General features: G+C 40.6%; 1 pseudogene; it reads left to right on the forward strand.

Annotated features, from left to right (window-relative positions):
* Positions 1-3,196: 3,196 nt before the first annotated feature.
* Positions 3,197-21,555, forward strand: LOC101114347 (poly(A) polymerase alpha-like; annotated as a pseudogene).
* The last annotated feature ends 5,709 nt before the right edge of the window (positions 21,556-27,264 follow it).

Below are 27,264 nucleotides of genomic sequence, written 5' to 3' on the forward strand. Positions count from 1 at the left end.
AAGCAAAAAATAGAAACTTTCACAGAAACTGCTAGGTCAGAAGCATTTTTATATAATAATCCTAGTTCACACAATGAAAATGAATTTTGCACAAATAACAAAGAATTTTCCAATTTTTCTTAAAAGGAGCTTCTTGCAGGACTTCCCTGGTGGTTCAGTGGTAAAGAATCCGCCTGCCACTGCAGGAGTTCAATTCCTGATTCAGGAAAATCAGGGGCAACTAAGCCTGTGTGTCACAACTATCGAGCCTAGGCTCTAGAGCCTGGGAGCCACAACTTCTGAGCCCTCCAGCTGCAACTACTGAGCACCAGTGCCCTGAAGCCCATGCTCTGCAACAAGAGAAGCCACTGATTTGAGAAGCATGCACACCACAACTGAAGGGTGGTCCCTGCTCCCCACAACTAGAGAAAACCCCGTGCAGCAACAAAGACCCAACACAGCCAAAAATAAATATTACTAAATAAAAAAAAATTTTAAAGAGCTGCTTATTTTTTCCCTAGTTTTATCAAAGGGAAGGATAATAAAAGCATACCTTTTTAAAGATTTGGATTTACTTATCACAAAGAAACTAGGAATCTGCAGTTCTTAGGTTTTTTTATTTTTTATAAGTTCAGATAATATTGCTATTATGTAATTTTTAATTGAGGAAGATTACACTTCAGCTGGGCTTCCCAGGTGGTGCTAGTGGTAAAGAACCTGCCTGTCAATGCAGGAGACGTGGTTTCAATCCCTGGGTCAGGAAAATCACCTGGAGGATGGCATGGCGACCCACTCCAGTATTCTTGCCTGGAGAATCCCATGGACAGAGAAGCCTGGCAGGCTAGAGTCCATAGGGTCACAAAGAGTCAGACACAACTGAAGCGTCTTAGCACGTACGAATACACACTTCAACTAAATAATTGTAATTCTGATTAATATTTTACATCAACAGTAATTATGTCCTGTAGTGTGTCAGCTGAAACTTGTTTTCCAAGGTCTTTTTTTTTTTTCACTTTTAAGACAGACAACTAATATTAAATTGAGTTAACAATTGGAATGCTCTTGGATACCTGGCATAATATCTAAGTAAACATGGTTTTAATATATGTGGTTTTGTTTCTTTTTCTTGCACATTGTAAAGAGCTATACTTCTGAGCTGGTAACATATACATTCATTTTTCCTACTTTAAGAAGTATAAAAAGATGTGTGTAGTTGTAAAACATATGTGTGCTCATAAGTTTTGTGGTTTGCTAAAAGACTTGTGTATCATAAACAGTTCACAATGAACTACCTCCAATGTTTTTCTGATTAATAGAAGTGAGTTACTTAGGTTAAACACTGTATTGTTGAAGGTGTACTATAACAATTAGGTACAAATGTGAAGGTTAGGAAAATGCGGTATGTGTGAGTTCCCCCGCCCCCCGCGCCCCCGCCCAAAGAAACAGAGTGGCTTGTCTTAAAGTGTCTTGTTTCAGAACATGAAAAGGAATTATGAAAGAAAACTTGAATGAATTTAGAAACTCATGGAAAGTTAGAACATAAACCCCATTTGCTTTGGTTTTAAATATGTGCAAACAATGAGTCTGAAAAGAAGAAATGAAATATGTAAAAGGAAAATCAGCAGAGTATGCTTAGTTTGATGCATTAATTTCAAAATAGAAGGCTTTCATGAAAGACTAGAATTAGGTTTTTCTCTCTTGAAATGAAAAACTGTTCTCAGAGTAATTAGTCTGCTCTTAACGAGAGGTAGTGAAAAGAGATTCCTCATATTCTCTGTTACCAGCCCAGGTAACAGAAATTCTATATCTCAGCAGAACAATGTTCTGTGCTTTGTGCTGCATTTTTACACCCTTCAATATTTTCTAAAGCAAACAACAGAATCAGGAAACTTAAGACGGACAACAGAAGTTATACAATCTGAAGAAGATAGAGAATAAAAGATTGAAATGCGAAAGTGAACAGAGCATAAAGAACTTGAGGAACACTATTGAAAAGTCTAATATATGTGTAATTGGAGATGCAGAAGGTGACCTGCAGAAGTTGATTTTCTGGATTAATAGCTGTTCACCACTGCAGGGCTCTTGATTTGTCAACCATACTCCAGAGAAGTTCATATGTGCACATTCCTGGCTGCATCAATGTAAATGACAGAAGAAAGCACAATACAACAAGACTTCTTTGTGATTAAAATAATCTTTGGACTTAATTCTTATCTTGGGGAGGGGGTTGTAATTTGTTAAGAAAAAATATCTAAAACTTGAAAGCAAAGCAAAAGGATGACAGTGTCTTTCCAGTGTTATACTGTGGCATTCTCTAACAGGTCTGCCCAAAATTTATTTCATTTTCTACGAGAATGTCCTTTTGCTTGACTTACTATTTGGGACTTCCCTGGTGGCTGAGAGGTAAAGAATCTGCCTGTCAATGCAACAGACCCGGAGACACGGGTTCGATCCAAGGGACCCAGGAAGCTCCCTTGGAGAAGGAAATGGCAAGCCACTCCAATATTCTTGCCTGGAGAATCCCATGAACAGAGGAGCCTGGCAGGCTACAGTCCATGTGGTCACAAAGAGTCAGACACAACTTAGCATAAACAGCAACTATTTACCATTGGTTATAACCCAGACTCTAAAGTCACAATCTAATTTATAGACTTTCACCCAGCATAGATATAAATGATTTCTTTGACATGTGTTCACTTTCTATTTGTACAAATAATCGTTTTACTTTTTTGAAACATTTACTTTGACAGGATGAAATCACTGAAACTCAGTTTTGGAAAAGTCAAATGATGGCATGTGAAATTTTGGTTGTGGGCAGAGATGGACACAGAATCTTCTCCAAAGAGTTGTTTCTCGTGTGTGTTTTTTAGAAGACAACCGACATAGCCTTAGTCACTTTCACATGATTTCGTGAGGCAAAACCAAGTGTATAAGATTAAATGCTGCTTTAAAAATCATTAAAAGCCATCCTAAAATCAATTCAAAAATTGACCAGAAGCCAACTGCAATTTTCTCCAAAGAGAAATAGCATGCTGAGTAAGCAATGCAAATACTCCTCACCCTTCCCCTGACTGAAGTAACCTGCTGGATCAGCACGGTGACAGCTACGAGTACCGTGAAGTCAAAGACAGCAAGACCTGCTGAACAGAAGCCAAAAAGATGGGCATTTCATTTACTCTGTTGTTAGTAACTATATTAAGTTTCTAGGAAGAGCATAATGGCAGAGTGTGACGTAAAAACGTATCCAAAAACTTCTTTGAAATTTGCTCTAGAAAACTATCTCAAAAATAAGAGAAAAGCCTTACATTCCCGTAAGATAAGATAATCAGGCTTTTTGTGTCATCTGATATTTTTGATCAAGAGACCTAAATTCAAATTAGTCAGATGTTCTGACTTCAAAGGACAGCAGCATCCCTGGAAACAGACGCAGCAGCTGTTTTCCACAAAATATGAGGCTCCGATACATGATGCTCCTAAGTATTTTCCTAAAGTCACCAGAATCAGTTCCTCTAAGTTCACATAAACACACTCCGTTCTTGCTGTAATTATATCTTTGGGCCCCTCACTTGTGCTGTTAGATGATACTTTTTAAAAGTATTTTCTGCTATCTCCAAAAATTAAACAGTTTTAGTTGGACTCAATAAATAAGTATAATCATTTCTTTCCCCACTCCTCTCTCCAAAAAAAAAAAAAAAAAAAAACCTGAAAGAAGTAAATTTCCAGAACACACTGTGTAATAGTAAGGGAAGACTGCTAATTGAAGATGAGATGCAGACCTAAAAAATAATCTGAGAGAATGGAACAGCAAATACCCTTAAATCCTGACATTTTTGAACATTTTTATGTGTTTGCTTTTTTTTCTATTTGGGCTTGAGATTACTACTTCAAGAAGCTTATACTGGCAACGCGATGACAGTTATGAAGTGGAAAAGAAATGGAAAGAGGGTAACATTTCAAGTTTGTGTTTTTTTTCTCACAAAGTCCGTGGATTGTGGGAGAAAAGTAAAAGACATGAGGAGAAAAATAAAGCATTAATTAGAGGGCATATCTTTGAACAAACTTGGGGCCAAAATTACAGATTTTTGTCAGAGTATTGTGTTTTGTTTCTGTATGTGAGCTATGCTCTGAGCTCGGTGCTACAGATTCTATTCTGGGATCCCCAAACCTTAGCATAGGTAGCACCGAGAATTTGATAGGCATTCCATAGACATTTGTTAAGGACATGATAAAACCAAATAATTAGTGAGCTATTAAAAACTGCTATGATGATAACCTTTATTTATAAAAAAAAAAAAAGATTTCAGTTAAGGGTAGGTATAAAGAAGTGTTTCCGGCCAGTTCTTCTCAAGCTTCAGTGTTCATACAAATCACCTGGATATTCTTGTAAAGTGGCAGATTCTGACTCAGTAGTTTCGGGTGTGGCATTTCTAACAAGTCTGCATTTCTAACAAGTTCTTAGGTAATGCTAATGTTGTGCATTCATGGGCTATATTTGTTTAATATATTTTTAATTGGAGGATAATTACTTTACAATATTGTATTAGTTTCTGCCATACATCAACATGAATCAGCCATAAATCAACATGAATCAGCCATAAGTACATATTTGTCCCCTCCCTTTTGAACCTCCCTCCCACCTCCCACTCCATCCCACCCCTCTAGGTTGTCACAGAGTACCAGGTTTGAGTTCCTTCTGTCATACAGCAAATTCCCACTGGCTGTCTATTTTGCATATGGTAATGTATATATTTACATGCTACTCTCAATTAATCCCACGCTCTCCTTCCCCCACTGTGTCCACATGACATGGGCCACATGTTGAGAACCAAGATCCTGGACAAGCCGATGGTCTGTGTCAATAGAAGGCTACAGAGTTGGACATCACAGAGAAATGTTGGGCACATGGCCAGCAAGGAAAAAGGAAGGCATGGGCCAAGCAGGCATGGCCGTAGGGGAGGAGGGGAATGACCAGCCGAGAAGTATGCACACGGCCCTTTCCTTTCGGGCTCTATGAGATGAAAGGTTTTATTTCCTGCTTGAAAAGCAAAGTTTCAAGAATCAGCAAGCAAATGGGAGAAGGAAACAGAGACTGTCTCCTTACCCTCGAAATCATATTCAGACCATCTATGAGGCTTTATGAGGCCAGGTGAGAGAGGTTGTGAAAGACCAGTCTCTGCCCCTTATGGCACGTTCTCAAGTCCTCATTTCCCAGAGGAGAGACCTTGGCTACAACCACAGGATGCCTATTCCCCAAGATCTTTGAAGCTTGGAAGAGATTATTCTTGCATCACTGGCCTCTCAAGCAGTTTTCACCAATTAACTGCCTCTTTCTCTCTCTTTTTCTACTCAGTCCATGACTCTAAGTCCTCCTTCTCTGCTCCAAGACCCAAAAATACCAAGATGAATCACACCGAGCCTGCCCTCTCCCCTACACCTAGTCAGCCATCAGCCTCCATCATGGCCATCATATTCATGGAGGTCACGATGCACTCGACAATGCACCTTTAGCTAAAGGTCAAAGTGACTGAATCTACTCACCTACATGCCTGGCCCGCAGGTCACATGAACCTTTAGCCCCTGACATTATCTTTTGAACTCTAGTTTTGTACAAACACAAAAAACAAGAACAGAACTCAAGGTATGGAGAAAAAACATGGTTATTTTCCAGGGCTCACTCTTCACCCGAGATGCAACCTGCAGTATTTTCCTGCCTGCCCTCTTATGACAGTGGTGGTCCTGGGCTGGTGCCCCACAGTGTCAGTCAAGACACAGAAGAACAACGGAAGTAGGAAGCTGGTTGCCGCTGGGCGGCCGCTCTCAGAGCAACCACTTGACACAGCCTTGGGGCATAATTAATTTAGATACCATGTGAAAGTCAGCTCCTGGAGCTGTGTGATTCTGCAGCCCTGGAAGGGACTCGAGAGAAAATGACCCAAAGAAGATGGGAGAAGGGGAACACATGAGGGTGAAGGAAGAGAGGTGAATTTCAGCTCCGAGGAAGTTTTCTCCAGAACATTTCTCTTTAACTTTATATGGGAATATGTACAACAACAAGGATTAAAATGTATATATGGCCTCAGGAAAGTATCTGTGCCATTCGTTAAATGACCAGGTCATCTCCCTGGCTCTGTAATAACAACACAAATTACTGTCTCATGTGTAAACTACTGAGCACTTATTTCTTTTTTTTAAATTTTACTTTATTTTACTTTACAATACTGTATTGGTTTTGCCATACATCAACATGAATCCACCTCAGGTGTACATGAGTTCCCAATCCTGCATCCCCCTCCCAGCGCCCTCCCCATACCATCTCTCTGCTCATGCTTTACAATAAGAATTATGCATAATACTAAATTCACCAGTGTATATTATTGGGAGTCTTATTTTATTTCAACAATAACATAACTTTGCCAACAAAGGTCCATATAGTCAAAGCTATGGTTTTTCCAGTAGTCATGTACAGATGTGAGAGCTGGATCTTATAGAAGCTTGAGAGCCAATTGGTGTTTTCAAACTGTGGTGCTGGAGAAGACTCTTGAGAGTCCCTTGGACCAAGGGGCTCAAACCAGTCAATCCTAAAGGAAATAAACTCTAAATATTCATTGGAAGGACTGATGCTAAAGCTCCAATACTTCAGCCACCTAATGCAGAGAGCTGACTCATTGGGAAAGACTTTGATGCTGGGAAAGATTGAAGGCAAAAGAATAAGAGGGCAGCAGAAGAAGAGAAGGTTAAATAGCATCACTGACTCAAAGGACATGAATTTCAAACTCTGGAAGATAGTGAAAGACAGGGAAACCTGATATGTTGCAGTCCATGGGGTCACAAAGAGTCAGACATGAATTAGCCATTGAAAAACAACAACAACAATGTCCATCTACTTCTGATTGTGACTTAACAACAACAGATTTTATGGCAGTTGGTATGTTTCCAATCCTAAATTCAACAAGTAAAAAGGGAAAAATCAGTATTAATAAAATTATTAACTAGAAATGTGTGACAAGATAAATGGGCCACCAATAACATAATCTACCCAAAGAGAGAAACTAAATGAGTAGTTGTGCTCTGAGAGAAATGAAAGACCAGTCATAACTGACACATGTCATCTTAACAAAAAATAAGCAGTGTTGAAGGCTTGCAATTTTAAGCACAATGTTAGAAGCCAGTGTGTCTAATCCCATTTAATCCTAGCAACAATCCTATAAAATTGGTACAATTATTGTCTCCATTTTACCCCTAAGCAAATTAAAGCACAAAGGGGATCAGTATCATATTAAAGGCCATATAATCAGTAAGGAGCAGAACTGGAATTCAAGTCCAGGCTGACTGAAGTGCCCATGATTTTGCCACTAAGATATACATGATCCATAGAACCAGTAACCCACATTTGTTCCTCTGTATTTGACATTGGGCTGAGTGTTTTATTATCTTCTAAAGCATTAACATAAATCCATGGCGTATTCAGTTTTACTTCAGCTAGTCTGAAAAAAAAAGAACATCAAGAAGCTTCAAGTGAGTCCAAAAGAGGAAGAATTTCTTAAAGTTTATCCAAGATAGTTCAGGGGAAGCAGCACTCTGGCCAAATAGCGTGAGCAGTTCAAATAACTTAGTCATAGGAGGGATATTTCAGATCAGTTCAGTTCAGTTCAGTTGCTCACTCGTTTCTGACTCTTTGCAACCCCATGGACTGCAGCACATTAGGTTTTCCTGTCCATCACCAACACCTGGAGCTTGCTCAAACTCATGTCCATCAAGTCAGTGATGCCATCCAACCATCTCCTCCTCTGTTGTCCCCTTCTCCTCCTGCCTTCAATCTTTCCCAGCATCAGGGTCTTTTCAAATGAATCAGTTCTTCACATCAGGAGGCCAAAGTATTGGAGTTTCAGCTTCAGCATCAATCCTTCCAATGAATATTCAGGACTGATTTCCTTTAGGATGAACTGGTTTGATCTCCTTGCAGTCCAAGGAACTCTCATGAGTCTTCTCCAACAACACAGTTCAAAATTATCAATTCTTCAGTGCCCAGCTTTCATTATAGTCCAACTCTCACATCCATACATGACTACTGGAAAAACCATAACTTTGACTAGACGGACCTTTGTTGGCAAAGTAATGTCTGTGCTTTTTAATATACTGTCTAGGTTGGTCTCTGCTTGGCTTTCCTGATAGCTCAGTTGGTAAAGAATCTGCTTGCAATGCAGCAGACCTCGGTTCAATTCCTGGGTTGGGAAGATCCCCTGGAGAATGGAAAGGCTACCCACTCCAGTATTCTGGTCTGGAGAATTCCATGGACTGTATAGTTACTGGGGTCACAGAGTCAGACATGACTGAGCGACTTTCACTTTCACTTTCCTTTCAGATCAAGATCATCCAAAAATCCCTCTTGCTCTGATACTATAATTTCCAAACCTTAAGATTATACTTTTATTTCCTGGATTTCTTTTTCCCCCTACAATGAGAGAATGGGAGAACCACTGGCATCACTTCATGGCTTTCTCAGAATAAATTAATAAATTGGCATTCTTATTTATCCATCAGTGTCTGTCAGTTGGGACACATCAAGTCTGCCTGCTTGACTAAATTATCAAAGCTGAATTCTTTGATCTTTTACATCAAAGACCACACCAAAGTTCTGCCATTTTGAGAACCCGTTGGTAAAGCAGTTGACCTCCTGGCTTTTCAGGGGGATGTATTAATACTTATTTTGTGCTGAGCTAAATAAACGTGCCCTCATTTGTTTTTGTTTTGCTCTGTTTTGTGTGTGTTGTTTCTTCAGTCACACACAATTTTTAAAACTAGGAGAAACATATCTCTTTGACTATGGATTGGTTGACATGATTTCTAGGGTATACAATTCCCTTGCAAGACATTTGGCCCTGTGCAATAATCAATAAGACATCTGGCCCATAAAGCGTATGGTCCAAGGACTTCCCTGGTGGTCCAGTAGTTAAGAATCCACCTGCAAATTCAGGGAACACAGGTCCCATTCCTAGTCCGGGAAGATTCCACATGCCACGGAACAACTAAGCTCATGCTCCACAACTACTGAAGCCCTTGCACCCTTGAGCCCAGGCTCCAAAACAAGAGAAGCCACTGCAATTGAGAAGCCTGTGTACAACTAGAGTAGCCCACACTCGCCACAACTAGAGAAAGCCCGTGCACAGCAACGAAGACCCAGCACAGCCTAAGTAAATACAAAATAAGTAAGCCAGAAAGAAAAACACCAGTACAGTACACTAATGCACATATATGAAATTTAGAAAGATGGTAATGATAACCCTGTATGTGAGACAGCAAAAGAGACACAGAGGTAAAGAACAGTCTTTGGGACTCTGTGGGAGAGGGAGAGGGTGGGATGATTTGGGGGAATGGCATGGAAACATGTATAATATCATATAAGAAACGAATCGCCAATCCAGGTTCAATACAGGATCCTTGGGGCCGGTGCACTGGGATGACCCAGAGGGATGGTATGGGGAGGGAGGTGGGAGGGGGGTTCAGGATGGGGAACACGTGTACACCCGTGGCAGATTCATTTTGATGTGTGGCAGAACCAATACAATATTGTAAAGTAATTAGCCTCCAATTAAAATAAATAAATTTAAATTTTAAAAAAAAGTTAAAGACATATGGTCCACACCTAAAGCTCCTTGAAATTTGGTCCTATTCAAAATGTCCATGACCACACTTGGTCCATGACAAATGGTTTTGGATAGAACAAAATAATAACAACAAAAAAAATTTTAGCATGGACCAAATATCTGTTAACCATACAATAACAAAAAAGATGAAAAAAAGTAGAAGAGGAGGAGAAAGAAACACTGATTAATAGCCAGTGGTCGTACTATTTGGGGAGAATGACTTTGAACCAGAATTATTCATGTTCCCAGGAGAAGAAGTGGAATAGAAACATAAACCAAAGTCACATAAAATGAAGGCTAAATAAAAGCCTCAGAGAAAGTCAGAGTTCTTTGGTCTGTTCCTAATTTCCAGAAAATGCGTTTACAAATGGTCAGGCAGCTGAGCATCTGAGATCTAATTGTGTCACATCTAACAAACTGGCTTGATGTTCTCCTTTTAGAAGAGCAGATGGAGTCGTCTAAAGACTATGAGAAACCCCTGAAGAGAGATGTGACAGTCTGAGGAACAGACTTAAACTAATGTTTAAAAAAAATAAATGCTTTCGTGAATTAGCAAGGATTTTGCAATCCAGATCTAAATGGGATTTTCATCATTCTTTAAACAATGCCAAAGTAATTTTCTGGTTTTGAAGAAGAAAAAAGGACAAGAATTTAAGAAGCTAAGTAAAGAGCAATTGATGAGAAGGAGTTCAGCGTGAACGCAACCTCAAGGAAAATGGTTTCAGAGGGGTTTTCTTCTATTAAAAATGTCTTTAAAACATAGGGCACTGCAAAGAAGAATATAATAAACACGTGTGTATCTAATACATACTTTAAACAAATGCTCATATTTTGTCATACTTGCTTCAAGTCACTTTTGAGAGAAACAGATCCTTATAAACACAGTTTATGTTCTCTATTCCTCTTCCCAGTTCAATTCTCCTCCCTTTCTCCCAAAAACTCATTACTATGAGTTTTGACGTGTACTACATCTACTATATATGTATGCAGTATAAAACAGTACCGTGTATACAAGTATATATACAAAGTAAGTGTCGTATTAAAATACAGGTTGGAGGGACTTCCCTGGTGGTCCGCTGGTTAAGACTCCAAGTTCTGACAATGCAGAGGACTAAGATCCTACATGTCACATGGTTTGGCAAAAAAAAAAAAAAAAAAATACAGATTGAAAAAACACCAAACTTGTATATCATGTAAGTATATATGTAACTCAGATATCTCGTGTACTTTCAACTATATTCATAAAATTGCTTTTAAACTGAGACATTTCAGACCATAAATTTCAGAGTTAGTTGACATGGCTAAAATATAGTGGACATTCTTGGAAAATAGTAAGAATAGAGATAAAATTTAGAGCAAGGACTTTGTTATAGTGAATTCTGAAAGCTATTTTATAAATTCTGAGCATATACAGAGAATGAAAAGGGATTTCAAAGATGGTGATGTGACCAAAAATTCTACCAAGAAGCTCATGTTTTATAAATTTGAAATCAGAAATGAAACGAGTCCAGATTGATTTCAAAGGTGAATTCAGGTACTATAAAAGATTATGGTGGCTCATTGAACTCTCTTCCAGGCATGCTAAGCTACTTTCTGGGAATAATTTACCCAGCTTTGGAAATGACATCAACTCTTCAAACCTCTAGGGTACTCCTTAGTAAGTTACTATCTGATGTACTGATTTTTCTTAGCACCTAAATTATTCTCACAACAGTAGCTCTTTCCTGAGATTAAGTTATGGTCTCCATAACCATATAGTTTTCTGATTACTTAAGTGTTCCTGTGACTTTCAAATGTGCTCAACTTATTCACATAAGTAATTTAGGCCACCTAGAAAACCCACCTAAACAAGTAAAATTCACTCTGATGCTACTGCGTCCATATGCTTAAAGACAATGATATGAAAACGGTCAATCTGATATATTCAAGCCTATTAAAGAGAGAATCTACTGACTGTACTGCCAATCCAAATGGCCATTATGATTGGCAAGCAAGGCCAATTAAATAAGGAATGGTTCACTTATGGCTTTTATGCAGTCAGAACTTCAGTAAGTTATAAATGCTCTATAAGCCTGGCTCATGGTCAGATTTCCTGGGATCATTACCAGTCCCTTGGTAATTTTATCAAAGAGAGAGGTATCGATCCCAGTATCCCAGCCAAATTTTAACTTACAGAATTACAGATGACCTTCCCAAATTCCCTCAGATTAAGTGATATATTCTGTGAGAATAAGCACCTCTAACTTCTAATGTGCTTCATCCAACCCACGGATGTTTCAGTTCAGTTAAGTCACTCAGTCATGTCCAATTTTTGCGACCTCATGAACCGCAGCACACCAGGCTTCCTTGTCCATCACCAACTCCTGGAGCTTGTTCAAACTCATATCCATTGAATCAGTGATGCCATCCAACCATCTAATCCTCTGTCATCCCCTTTTCCTCCCGCCTTCAATCTTCCCCGGCATCAGGGTCTTTTCAAATGAGTCAGTTCTTCACATCACGTGGCCAAAGTATTCGAGTTTCAGCTTCAGCATCAGTCCTTTCAAAGAATATTCAAGACTGATTTCCTTTAGGATGGACTGGTTGGATCTCCTTTCCATCCAAAGGACTCTCAAGAGTCTCTCCAACACCACAGTTCAAAAGTATCAGTTCTTTGGTACTCAGCTTTCTTTATAGTCCAACTCTCACATCCATACATGACTACTGGAAAAACCAAAGCTTTGTCTAGATAGACCTTTGTTGGGAAAGTAATGTCTCTGCTTTTTAATATGCTGTCTAGGTTTGTCATAGCTTTTCTTCCAAGGAACAAGTGTCTCTTAATTTCACGGCTGCAGTCACCATCTGCAGTGATTTTGGAGCCCCAAAAAGTAAAGTCTCACTGTTTGCACTGTTTCCCCATTTATTTGCCATGAAGTGATGGGACCAGATGCCATGATCTTAGTTTTCTGAATGTTGAGTTTTAAGCCAACTTTTTCACTGTCCTTTTCAGTTTCATCAAGAAGCTCTTTAGTTCTTCTTCACTTTCTGCCATAAAGGTGGTGTCATCTGCATATCTGAGGTTATTTCTATTTCTCCCAGCAATCTTGTTTCCAGCTTGTGCTTCATCCAGTCCAGCATTTCTCATGATGAACACTGCATATGAGTTAAATAAGCAGGGTGACAATATACAGCCTTGACATACTCCTTTCCCAATTTGTAACCAGTCTGTTGTTCCATATCTGGTTCTAACTGTAGCTTCATGACCTACATACAGATTTCTCAGGAGGCAGGTCAGGTGGTCTGATAGTCCTATTTCTTTGGGAATTTTCCAGTTTCTGCCTTGTCCAACTCAATAACACAGAAGCCTTGATGAGCCCACAGAAACCTCTTCTCCCACCACACACTCAACAACAAAAAATGAACCTATTCTAATTCTTCTTTAGTGTGTTTTTGATCATTCCATTGGCAGTATCAACTGAATGTGGCATGGACAGACATTTAGTTACAACCACCGATTTCTCTACATACCTTCCCAGCAAAGAGAGAGAAGATGAAGTGTGAAGAGCAAACCCATGAACTTTGACTCCTGCTGGGAAAACAGAAAATCATCAGCCTCACTGTCTACTCCCCTTGGAGATCAACTTTAGCTATACTGGTTCAGAAATGGAGGTCGGAAAACACGAAGCAACGACATTACCTTAGCAAAATGAGAAATCTGATCAGTACTTTCCCCCTGAGAACATCTACGGAAGATCGTCTCTAAAGGCGGGTAAACTAACATGGAGCAAAGTGCTCCAGAAGATGAGGCAACTGTAGTGTCCCACCAGTCTGCAGGATAACTTAGGATGAGAATCCACAGACTAGTGGATATTTGATTGTCAGTCTTATAATTTTGTCAATAGAAAACGAAATAATATGGTACTTATTTGCTTGATTTTATTTGAAAACTCAGTTGATTCAATAAGAAAAAAATGAACTAACAGGGTGTGATATCACTCAGGTTTTAATCTCGAACTCAACAAGTTAACCGAGTTCTAGTTTTCATATGCTTGTTTTGTATGTTTATATAGCTCAAGTTACCTATAAACACTAGAGCGGGATTTCTTTGGTAATAAGGATTAGAGGCATTGTTGTTGTAGAAAATAATATGGATGACTATAGTTCAGAAAGCACTAATGCCATTCCTAGGAATATAAACTACAGCTTAGTTGGCTGTGAAACATAAATACATCTAGTTAACACTTAAGCACATTTTGAGGGTCTGAAAAATCATCTTTTCTCTTTTTGAGCAATACTGACACTCATTACCACCTTTGAATATAATTTCATGCAACTTAATTTTCTTATTTATAAAACTGTTTCCAGGTGTGATTATTATTCATCCATCACATGACATATTTTTAAAAATGAAAACTGACAGCATTCATTTCTAAAATGTATGTATGCTGGTAGAATGCTCTAATTATACAACAAAGTAATTTAGTTAATGTAATTTTTTGATACTCAGTTATACTCCCTAAAGATGTTCCTAAAGTTAAAAAAACAATTAAACTCCAAAGTCCATGTATGTTTTCATTAATACTATTCACAATGTCTTTGTGGATTGTAACTACATAACCCAAGGTGATGTCTGCTAATTCTTTCTCAATTTCCTTTTCTTAATCTGCACAATAAGAAACCCCAAGGATAGACAAAAAGAGTATCTTTGATATAATTGTGGGCTCACAAGCAAATTCTGACAGTAGAGTCTGAAAGGATTACTTCAGCAGGAACGTCCTGAACATGAGAAAATTCAGGGAAATTTCAGACACCCTTAATCTATTTGTAAATGCAGAGAGCAGAAGTACAACATATGACCCCAGTACTAAAGAACTCCAGAAAGGCATTCCACTTTGCATTAAGATATAGGTGCAATCATTCATTCATTCAACATTTATTGAGAGCCTATTAGATGACTGGCACCAGGTGGAGCTTCCCTGGTGGCTCAGCTAGTAAAGAACCCACCTGCCAATGCAAGAGATACAAGAGACATGGGTTTGATCCCTAGGTCGGGAAGATCCCATGAAGAAGGAAATGGCCACCTGTTCCAGTATTCTTGCCTGGAAAATCTCATGGACAGAGAAGCCTGGCGGGCTACAGTCCATGGAGTTACAAAGAGTTGGACACGACTGGCCACTGATGCACCTATGCCTACTAAGGTACCAAGCAGCAGGAATTCAAGAATGAAAAGGATGGGTCTCTGCTCCAGTCTGGGGAGGGAAGAGAGAAGACAGATGCACAAGGGATTTGCCTGTAGTGGTTAAGATTCAACATGGTTACAAGCTTCTCCTGGAAACAGTGGTGATTCAGGTAAACATCAGTCAAGTCTGCTCTGAAGCAAGATCCCTGGTAAAGAACAATCAAGAGCAAAAGACACTGGCTCCCGGGGTCCTCCTCCAACTGAGCATCAGAGTCTGCTGGCAGAAACCCTGTAGTCCCCAGCTTAGAAATCCCTTCCCCATTGCATCAAGACTGTTCACAGACCTTGAGTCCTACCTACAGCAGGTGTCCCCAACCTCCGGGATCTAATGCCCAGTGATCTGAGGTGGAACTGATGTAATAACAATGCTGCTACTGCTAAGTCGCTTCAGTCGTGTCCGACTCTGTGCGACCCCATAGACGGCAGCCCATCAGGCTCCCCCATTCCTGGGATTCTCTAGGCAAGAATACTGGAGTGGGTTGCCATTTCCTTCTCCAGTAATAGCAATAGAAATACACAATAAATGTAATGCTCTTGAATCATCCTTAAACCAATCCCCCACCCCCCACCAGCTGTACGTGGAAAAACTGTCTTCCATGAAACCAGTCCCTAGTGCCAAAAAGGTTGGGGACTGCTCTCCTAGAGGACACCCCCCAACAAAGGGGCCTGGTGGGCCTTTCTGCCTGCAGCACTGTTTATTTATCCTCTTTCATAATTAAACCTTCTTCTAATCCTACAAGGTAATAATATTTGCAAATGGAGAACACCTGGCTATCCAACATGATGAATTTTCCAGGCTTCTGGGAAAAGGGTTGTTCAAGCCAAAAGAAATCTAACACGCCCCCAGAAAGTAACCTGAGCCCTTCACAATATGAATACACAGGCACAGGGGTTAAATGTATAATGTATATTCAGCACAGAGAAAGCATGAATATTATGTCTCTGTGTGTGTGCGTGTGTGTGTGTGTGTGTGTGTGTGTGTAACCACAGAATTCTAAGCTTGTAGGGTGTGCTTTACATCTATATCATATGTTATCCAGATACCAGTTGTATATTATAAGCTGCATATGCAATACCATATGGACACCATAAAATATCACATGTGTTGTCAGGATAATTTTACATTTAGTGCATGATTAAAATGTCTTATATTATACACCTATCTTTTCTGTGTGGGCATGGATTTGTCTCACAAATTGATTTCATTATCAAATTCAGATATCAATCAAAGTTAAAATCTCTTTACTGAAATTTAATAAAAAGCAATATGGAAACGTGACTACAGTTTGTTTTTCTTCCCTAGATTTTTCTGCCATGCAGCATTTAACACTGGTGCAGCTGTCAATACCCATTCATCTGCTATCGGGCAGCTTTTTCCTTTCACTCACTGTGACATTTTTAAAGTGGCAAAAAAAAAAAGCTTAAAACAGCATATTTGTCACTTTTTTCTTTCTAGTGACCTTTTAAACACTAGGGAAAATTATATGTACTAAACCTTTTAATCACTCCATGTACATTTCACAATAGTGCTTTCTATAGGGGTATCCTTTAATTAAATTTAAGAAATTTACATTGTACACACTGCTGTTCATTTAATTATTCAAACATTTAAACATAAGAAAACCTCATAACTTTTAGCTATGGCAACCATGTGATGTAACGGTTATCTATATTAAGAATCATTTTTTATAAGGAGAATTTCAGAAATAACTTGTATATACCCTCAGCTTCCACTCTTTAAGTCCAGATAAATAGCTATATGAAGCACTTTCCTTCAGCATTTAAGAAATTTAAGAATTTAAATCCAGTGAAGAAAAATAGTCTTTATGTTTCCATATTGTTTTTTATTAAATTTAAGGAAAATTAAGAAATTTAAGGAAAATTAAGAAATTTAAGGAAAAAGATACATGGATGGCAAGACATTACAGGGAGCGTTTCCAGGAGGAAGATGTTATGATTGGGTCTCTGGGCTTCCCTGTCAGTCCATTGGTTAAGAATTCCAATGCTGGGGTCATGGGTTTGATCCTTGGTCAGGTAACTCAGACCCCACAAGCCATGGGGCAACTAAGCCCAGGAAGCACAACATAAGATTCCCAGTGCCACAACTAAGACCTGACACAGCAAAAATAAACAAATACATAAGCAAATACTAAAAAGAAAAACTGAATCTCCACCTTATTTTGGATCAGTCTGTGTGACCTTGAGGGAGTCACTGTGTATCTCTGATTGCACCATTATGTCACCGTTTGCAAAATAAAATACTGATAGCCACTTCTTTTCATCACAGTATCATTGTGGGGATCAAATTAGTAAATATCTGTGAATATGCCCTGAAATCTACTTTAAAAATGAAAAGTAACATGACTTTTAGTTCAAAAACAAATATTCTCTGTTTTCTAAAAGTGGAGAAATTTAAAATTCTTGTAACACACCAGAAAGAAATCAAAGGTTTAAAACAAGCTAAAATATCAACATTAGCGGTACATTATTTAAAACCAGTGTCCTTTCTAAAAACAGAAACAGAAATACTGCTGTCCCTGCTATAGAAGGGCTTCCCTGGTGGCTCAGAGGTTAAAGCATCTGCCCGCAATGCGGGAGACCCCAGTTCGATCCCTGGGTCGGGAAGATCCCCTGGAGAAGGAAATGGCAACCCACTCCAGTATTCTTGCCTGGAGAATCCCATGGAGGAAGGAGCCTGGTAGGCTACAGTCCACGGGGTCGTAAAGAGTCGGACATGACTGAGCGACTTCACTTCACTTCTGCTATAGAATGGTATTACAAATTGCAAGGAGTAGTAATTCTGGAGTGCCCATTTAGTTTCATTTTTATTCTTATCATTTTCACTATGACTGTCATACCTTTAGACACAAAAAATTCTCACAGACATAGAAAACAAATGTATGGCTACCGAAGCGGAAACAAGGAGGGATAAATTAGGAATTTGGGATTAGCATAGACTATATATAAAATACTATATACAAAATAGATAACAAGGACCTACTGTATAACACAAGGAACTATACTCAATACTCTGTAATAATCATAAAAGAACCTGAAAAATACATAAACATATATATACAAATATAACTGAATCACTTTGCTGTACTTCTGAAACTAACACACACTGTAAATCAACTGTGTGTGTGACTTCTAAGTCACTTCAGTTAAGTCAGACTGTTTCTGACCCCATGGACTGCAGCCCACCAGGCTCCTTCATTTATGGAATTTTTCAGGCAAGAATACTGGAGTGGGTTGCCATTTCCTAGTCCAGGGGAACTTTTCAAGTCAAGGATTGAACCTGCCTATATTCCATCTCCTACACTGGATGTGGATTCTTTACCACTGAGCCACGTGAAAAGTCTGTGACTTTCATACTAGAAAAGTTTTTTTTTTTTTTAAAGGAAAGTGAATGGGCTGCACACCCTAGGTCAGAATCTCTTATTTCACCACTTATGAGTTAGCCACCAAGAGAAACTTAGTTTCTCAAATCATCAGTTCCCTGGTCTCTGCAACTGAGAACATAAGACTGAACACAGAAAGTTCTTAGGAGGGTCATAAATAGTGTATCTTAGTCAGTCAGTCAGTTCATTCGCTCAGTCATGTCCAACTCTTTGCAACCCCATGGACTGCAGCACACCAGGCTTCCCTGTCCATCACCAACTCCCAGAGCTTGCTCAAACTCATGTCCATTGAGTCAGTGATGCCATCCAACTATCTCATCCTCTGTCACCCTCTTCTCTTCCTGTCTTCAATCTTTCCCAGCATCAGGGTCTTTCCAGTGAGTCAGTTCTTCACATCCGGTGGCCAAAGTATTGGAGTTTCAGCTTTGGCATCAGTCCTTCCAGTGACTATTCAGGACAGATTTCCTTTAGGATTGACTGGTTTGATCTCCTTGCAGGCCAAGGAACTCTCACAAGTCTTCTCCAACACCACAGTTTAAAAGCATCAGTTCTTCAACGCTCAGCTTTCTTTATAGTCCAACTCTCACATCCATACATGACTACTAGAAAAATCATAGCTTTGACTAGATGGACCTTTGTTGGCAAAGTAATGTCTCTGCTTTTTAATATGCTTTTAGTTTGGTCATAGCTTTTCTTCCAAGAAGCAAGTGTCTTTTAATTTCATGGCTGCAGTCACCATCTGCAGTAATTTTGGAGCCCAAGAAAATAAAGTCTGTCACTGTTTCCATTGTTTCCCATCTATTTGCCATGAAGTCATGGGACCAGATGAAATGATCTACGTTTTTTGAATGTTGAGTTTTAAGCCAACTTTTTCACTCTCCTTTTCACTTTCATCAAGAAGCTCTTTAGTTCCTCCTCACTTTCTGCCATAAGGGTGGTGTCAGTGTATCTGAGGTTATTGATAGTTCTCCCAGCAATCTTGATTCCAGCTTGTGTTTCATCCAGCCCAGCGTTTTGCATGATGGGCTCTGCATATAAGTTAAATAAGCAGGGTGACAGTATAAAGCCTTGAAGTACTCCTTTCCCGATTTGGAACCAGATTGTTGTTCCATGTCTGGTTCTAACTGTTGCTTCTTGACCTGCATGCAAATTTCTCAGGAGGCAGGTAAAGTGGTCTGATATTCCCATCTGATATTCCATAGTTTGTTGTGATCTACACAAAGGCTTTGGAGTAATAAATAAAGCAGAAGTAGATGTTTTTCTGGAATTCTCTTGCTTTATCTATAATCCAATGGATGTTGGCAATTTGATCTCTGGTTCCTCTGCCTTTTCTAAATCCAGCTTGAACATCTGGAATTTCATGGCTCACAGTACTGTTGAAGCCTGGCTTGGAGAATTTTGAGCATTACTTTGCAAATGTGTGAGATGAGTGCAGTTGTGCGGTAGTTTGAACATTCTTTGGCATTGCCTTTCTTTGGGATTAGAATGAAAACTGACCTTTTCCAGTCCTGTGGCCACTACTGTGTTTTCCAAATTTGCTGGCATGTTGAGCGAAGCACAGTGTATATTAAGGCTCTGGTACATAATACGGAGAAACGGTATTTATCGCTTGTTTTGGCAAGAACTCTCTTACCACACTTTGCTCTGATAGTAAGGTAGAAAACTAACTGCTTCTGGAGTTCAACAAGAGTCCAACCAGCGTTCTAAAAAGTTGCTGTGCCCGTGTTTGGGCACCACATGAGGACAAAGAAGAAAGCTGAGCGGCGCTGAAAGCAACCAGCGTTGAAACAGTGGAGGAGGTGGGGCGGGAGTGGGCGCGGCCCCCGGGGCTGAGACGCCCCTTCTCCCTTTCCCCTCAGTGGCCACGCCCAGAGCAGCCGCTGAGCCCTTACTACTCGGGGGATCCAGACAGACACAGCCATCTCCGAAAACACTACGGCATCACCTCTCCCATCAGTTCAGCAGGCCCCGAGGAAACCGAGTGCCTACTTACACAGAAACTAGTTGAGACTTTGAATCCCTTTGGGGTTTGGGAAGAGGAACTACAGTGCAGGAATTTCATTTTGGGAAAATGAAATTTTCAGGAAAATGTTTTACTTTTGAATCTCATAGATGAAGAGTACATACAGAAGCTGCTGATAATAATTGATGTGTTGTGTTGCCCTAAGACATGTTAATGGAATTGTCGTCTTCACCTCATACTATGACAAATTGAAATTACAGGAAGAAGTCAATGATGTAAGGGGCTTCCCAGGTGGTCCTAGTGGTAAAAAACCCGCCTACCAATGCAGGAGACATAAGAGATGCAGGTCCCTGGGTCCGGAAAGATCCCCTGGAGGAGGAAATGGCAACCCACTTCAGTATCTTTGCCTGGAGGATCCCACGGACAGAGGAGCCTGGTGGGCTGCAGTCCACGGGGTCGCAAAGAGTCGGGCACGACTGAAGCGATTTAGAACGCACCTAAAAGAGTGAACTCCGGGAGTTGGTGATGGACAGGGAGGCCTGGCGTGCTGCGATTCATGGGGTCGCAAAGAGTTGGACACGAGTGAGCGACTGAACTGAACTGAACTGAAAAGATGGAAGAGCTGTTAAAGAGGCCTTGGTAACCAGTTATCAAGTTGCGCTTTTGTGGAATAGAGATTGATATTTTGTTTGCAAGATGGACACTGCAGAAGACTTGGATTTAAAAGATGACAGTCTGCTTAAATTTTTAGATATAAGATGCATAAGAAGTGTTATTGGTTGCAGCATACCTGATGAAATTTTACGACTAGTACTAAACATTGCTTCAGAGGCAGTGCGGTGGTAAAGAATCTGCCTGCTATATGGGAGACTTGGTTTCGATCCTTGGGTCAGGAAGATCCCCTGGATTAGAAAATGGCAACCCACTCTAGTATTCTTGCTGGGAGAATCCCATGGACAGAAGAACCTGGCAGCTACAGTCCATGGGGTCAGAAAGCGTCAGACACGACTGAGTGTTCACACACACACACACACACACACACACTAAAGCTTGACAACTTCAGCTTAACCCTAAGAGCTATCAAACTGTGGGCCAAATGCTGCAACATCTATTCCAATATATTAGGTTTCCTTGGTGCTGTTTCCTGGGCTATGATAGTAGGAAGAACTTGCCAGTTTTATCCAAATGCAGTAGCATCGACTCTTACACATAATTTTTTTTTTTTGAGTGGGGGGGGGGGGGTGTGTGTTTTCCAACTGGAGATGACCAAATCCAGTCCTATTGAAACAGCCAGAAGAAAACGATCTTAATTTGCCGGTATGGGACCCAGGGCTTCTCAAGTGGCACTAACGGAAAAGAATTGCCTGCCAGTGCAGGAGATGCAAGAGACTAGGGTTTGATCCCTGGGTGGGGAAGATCCCCTAGAGGAGGAAACGGCAACCCATTCTGATATTCTTGCCTGGGAAACCGCATGAACAGAGGTGCCTAACAGGCTACAGTCCATTGGGCAGCAAAGAGCTGGATACAACTGAGTGAATGTGTGTATACACACACTTTATAATATCAAGGTCACTAGTATTTTAATATATTCTATATAGAACTATCTTATAAGCCAAAGTTGTATGGGCATTTGTGCTTTAAAAAATAGTAATGGAGACTTCCCTGTGGTCCAGTGGTTAAGAATCTGCTTCCAATCAGGGGACATGGATTCAATCCCTGGTCAGGGACCAAAGATTGCACATGCCTTGGGGCAACTAACTCCGTGCCCCACAACTACTCAGCCCACATGCCACAACTACTCAGCCTATGCACCACAACTAGAGAAAGTCCAAGCACCTCAATGAAGATTCAGTGAAGCAAAAAAAAAAAAAAAAAACCCTAACAAAAGAATACTTAAAAAAAAAGATTCCAGCCAGGAATCAAGATGAAGTTCTCCCCATCCTTCAAGTGGTCATCTTGGAGCCATCTTGCTTTGGTTTTGGCATCCTAATGAAACAAAGTCTGGAAAGAACAGCCCTCCCGCTCAAGGCTAAATATCACTGTTAGTTTGCAACCTCCAGAGTTTGGTTTGTCACCTGGGTGAAATTCAGAGTTGCCCCTCCCCTACACGGAAGACAAAGAGAGACCAAAGAAAGAGGCAGACCCTCCATATTGGTAGATGGCAGGTGTAATCAGCAAGGAAACTTACTTAAGAGGCTTGTACGGGACCACAAGATAGTTAGGTCTCTGCCCCTGCTGGTCAGAATTTTTTAAATGTATATAGATGCCATAACTATGTTTAGTCATGTATATACCATCCAGATGGTCTCAACAACATCTCATCCCCTCGAGGCTCTGTCTTTGAAATAGCTCCTAGTGTGCGAATGGTGGGCGAAATGTGTATTTCAAAGACAGGGGAGAGGGTGTGGAGCCTCTGATCGCCTGCATCCAACTGGCAGGTCAACAGTCGTCCTGGGAAGTCCTGGGACTTCCCTGGCAATTCAGTGGTTACGACTTCGTGCTTTCACTGCAGAGGGCATGGGTTGGATTCCCTGGTCGGGGAACTCAGATTTCGCATGCCTCATGGTAGAGTCAAACAAAAACAGTCATGACATCTTTGTCCCTTCCCCATCATCCTCTCATATGAACAGGAAGTGGGGTAATGGGCTATTGTCATGCCTGGTGGCACCTGGACTGTTCTGATAGAGTACACTGAACAACGCAAGAAAGGAGAGTATTATGATCACTTGAAGCCGTCGTGTCAGGGAGGTTCTGAACAGGGTCCTGGGCTGGGTCTTAAAGAATGAATAAAATTTACTAGCTGGCAAGATTGGGGGGAAATATACCTTAACAAAGACAATGTGTGTCCAAATCTCAGGGAAATGAAAGGACATGGATGGTTCACTGTGTGGAAGCCAGATTTGAAATCTGAGATCGGATGGGGATCAACAGTGACTGTTTCATGGCACCACACTGAGAAGTCAGGGTTTTAGCCTCTCTTCTGCTAGGACCCAACAAAGTGTTCAGTGGGAAAGAAACTTTTCCAGATTCTGTGTTTTGGAAAGATCATTGAAAGTTTGTATATAGAATGGGTTGCATTAAGGTGGGAAGATTCCACATGCCATGGAGCAACTAAGCCCATGTGCCACAACTACTAAGGTTTTGCCCTAGGGCCCATGTGCTACAACTACTGAAGCCTGCATAGCCTGGAGCCCATGCTCTGCAACAAGAGAAGCCACTGCAATAAGCCCATGCACCTCACTAGACAGTAGCTCTTGCTCCCAGCAACTAGACAAAGCCCTGCACAGCAACGAAGACCCAGCGCAGCCAAAAATAAATAAATATTTAAAATATTCTTTTTTAAAAATTATTCTAAGAAATTAATTAGTAGACTTTAGAATAGTCTAGACAAGAAATTGTGTGCCCCTGGACTAAGGCAGCATGGGTGTAAGTTCAAGAAAGGGACAAGTAGGAGATGGAATCAGCAGAACATAGGGACTGAGTGTAAGAAGTGGGAAGGAGAGAGGAGCTAGGTTTTCTAGTTTCCTGACTAGGGTGCCTGAGTGGATAGTGGGCAGATTAAACATAATGACATGTGTTTCCATGTGAAAATGCTCAAACACGAATACACCAGAAGACATAATGAAGCAGTCCTATGTTTGCACTTATTTACACCAAATGTTTAGCTTTCTGAGACACTTTTGTTTATATTTGACATTTGGAAATAAAGGCTAAACAATTCTATTCCTATATACTTAAAATCACTTTTGAGTGTGCGGTAGCTCCAAACGCTAGGCCATCTTCTGGGCAATGATATGCTTTCCCAAATTGGGACATAATTCAGCAATAATGTGTCATGCTTGATAATGCTCTCAACAAAACATGACACAATTCCCCTTCCATTTACGTGGTAGTGGCAGTCTTAGAAAATTCTGTATATCTTTACATGGTACAAATTTACTGTACAGTGTGTGTTAATTGCTCACTCATGCCTGACTCTTTGTGACCCCATGGACTGTTGCCCACCAGGCTCCTCTGTCCTTGGAATTCTCCAGGCAAGAATACTCAAGTGGGTTGCTATTCCTTTCTCCAGGGGATCTTCCCAACCCAGGGATTGACCCTGGGTCTCCCACATTGCAGGCAGATTTTTTACCATCTGAGCCACCAGGGAAGCCCCAAAATTCTATGTATCTTTACATGGTTCAAGTTTACTGTATGTTCATAGGTAAAATGGTATTACACTCCAGGCTTAGAAAATTGTAAACAGCGTTTTCACTCACATGGATGCCTGTTGAGAACATCTGAAGTTGTACAGAATACAAGACCATTCTCAGTGTGAAACTGTCCTGAGTGTTACAAAATCTTGAGTGTCTCTGCCTCCTCATATACTATGGTGACACTGAAGTGATTGTAGCAACCGAAGCATTGAGGCAATTAAAAATACTCCCAAGATATTTCCTAAACATTCCACAGGAAATCAATCACTCTGACCCCATTTAAGGCTAGTGTGCTTGGGGAATGTTCCAGAGAAAACACCACAGCATCCTCTTTCTTAGCATCTGTGGGTATCATTTCAGCCCAGTAATTAAAAATCTCCTTCTTTAAAGAGGGCCTTCCCTGGTGACTCAGACGGTAAAGAATCTGCCTGCAATGTGGGAGACCCAGGTTCAATCCCTGGGTCTCGAGGATCCCCTGGAGAAGGGAATGTCTATCCAGTTGAGTATTCTTGCCTGGAGTATCCCATGGACACAGAAGCCTGGCAGGCTGTAGTCCTTGGGATCACAAAGAGTCGGACACGACTGAGCGACTAACACACACTTTACTTAAAGGGAACTAATGATCTTGTTAATTGAGAAATCTTCTTAGGTTTGAATCAAACTGCACTAATGGTTAATCAGAAATCAGGAGAAGAAAAAAAATCAGTATCTCTAAGTTATTCTTTAGTGTTTAGAAGAAGTCTCATCTCTGTCTGAGTGTTGGCGGGGCCTTAGGCACTTCATGAACTATAACAGGACCTGTCAGTCTAGCAGTAGAGTTCAGGGCATATGTGGAGAATGAGTCTAGCTTTACTTTATGGCTGCCTTGGTCCGCTAGATTGTTGAGTCTAGAGGCATGCTGGAGCTAGCTCAGGCTGACTTTCGAAAGCCAACCCAAATTTTGCTGAATTTGTGAGCTGGTTAACAATATACTAGAAACTCAAAATTAGCCATGGTGACAGTATTCAGGGGTTCCCTGATGGCTGTGGTAAAGAATCTGCCTGCAATGAGACACAAGAGACATCAATTCAATCTCTGGGTCAGGAAGATCCCTGGGAGAAGGGAATGGCTACCCACTCTAGTATTCTGGCCTGGGAAATCCCATAAACAGAGGAGCCTGGTGAGCTACAGCCCATGGGGTCGCAAGAGCTGGGCATAACTGAGCAACTAACTAGTACCCAAATGATGGAAACTGGAAGACACTGTGAATCAGGCCTCTCCGCACTGCCCAGAGCCAACGGTTAAGCATTTACTGGAACTCCATTGGTTGAAGTTCTCCATCCTGCAGGACAGGGAGACTGCCCCTAAGGAGGCATTTTTCAGAAGTCCATCATCCTCTACATCCCATCTTGGCCACAGGCTGCTCATTACAACTTCAGTGCTTGATGATCGTGCTTGTGTGTGATCGCACTTACATGTTACTTGTGGACACCTCTGTGCTGTTTCTCTGAAGCATCCATGCAAAGGTATCATGGACAAACTGCCTCTATCCTGGGCTAAAATGACTCACCCCAAATAGACACTTTTCGGAAATGCCAGCACTGCTATCCAGCAAGGAGTGCATTCCAGGCTTGCCATAACCCTCTCAACAGTGGCTCAGTTTTACTCAAAGTTTCAGCATGAGTATAAAAGTAGATTCATTCCTTCTTCACTTTATCATCTGTCCCTGCAAGACCAAGCTTGGGGAAAAGCCACAGTTGCCTCTGAAGTGACTTGAAACTTACAAATCCCTGAGCTTCAGTTTCTGGGTCAAAAAGAGTAAAGAGTTTTGTCAGCCTCAAGTCACTAGAGGCTGCAGAAGTCCATCAGATCTGCTGACTCAACACATTTTGCTTTAAATATTTAGGAAAGATGCCAACTGCAGTTGAATGACAAAAGAGAAGTCCAGGGAGTGGGGAAACTAAAGAGAAGGCAGGAAAAGGAATAGGTATTATTATTATTCCCACTTCAAACAGTCTGATAGCATTTTTACTAGCTATTCTGTCTCCTTTCTGCACCATATCTTCTGAACTAGCTATTATTTTGGCTATTTTACAGGTGGCAAAATTAAATTGGACTTCCCAGGTGGTTCAGTGGTAAAGAACCTGTCTTCCAAGCAAGAGACACAAGTTCAGTCCCTGGGCTGGGAAGAACCTCTGGAGAAGGAAATGGCAACCCACTCCAGTATTCTTGCCTGGAGAACTCCATGGACAGGGGAGCCTTGAGGGCTACAGTCCATGGGGTCATGAAGAGTTAGACGTGACTGAGCGACTAACACTTAATACTTAAAATTAGGTTGGCCAGATAAAATAAGCTAGTTCCAGGACATTTGGAGAAATCAGAGCTAAAATCCTGGTCTTCTAAAATCTTCCTGTCAATCACTTTAACTCCAGTATGTGTTTCCCATTTGGTAACATGAAGGTAGTGTAACTAAGGTAGATTCAAGGTAGGTTGCCCTTGAACCTCACCCATGCTTAGGCTTTTATGTAAATGAACCTCTTAAAATAGTTGAAGAGTCAAACATCCATTTAGTTCAATTGAATTCTAGGACATTTTTTAAAAATCAGTATAAGCTACAATAATTCATGTTATTAATATTTGATCATTGTATCTTTTTTCTCATTCTTCCTTTTTTAAAGCAAATATTGAGATATAAAAGGATGCAATAAACACAATAAGTGTACAATGTGGCTAAGTTTTATCTATGTATAAACCCACAAAACCATTTTTACATTCAAGATGATGAGTTTTATATTACCCCCCAAATATCCTCATGCCTTTTGTAATTCCTATCCCTTTCCCATCCCACCTACCCCTGCAGGCAAGATCTGCTCTGCTCTGTCAA

The sequence above is a fragment of the Ovis aries genome, chromosome 3 (genome assembly GCF_016772045.2).
Source record: "Ovis aries strain OAR_USU_Benz2616 breed Rambouillet chromosome 3, ARS-UI_Ramb_v3.0, whole genome shotgun sequence".
NCBI lineage: Eukaryota > Metazoa > Chordata > Mammalia > Artiodactyla > Bovidae > Ovis > Ovis aries.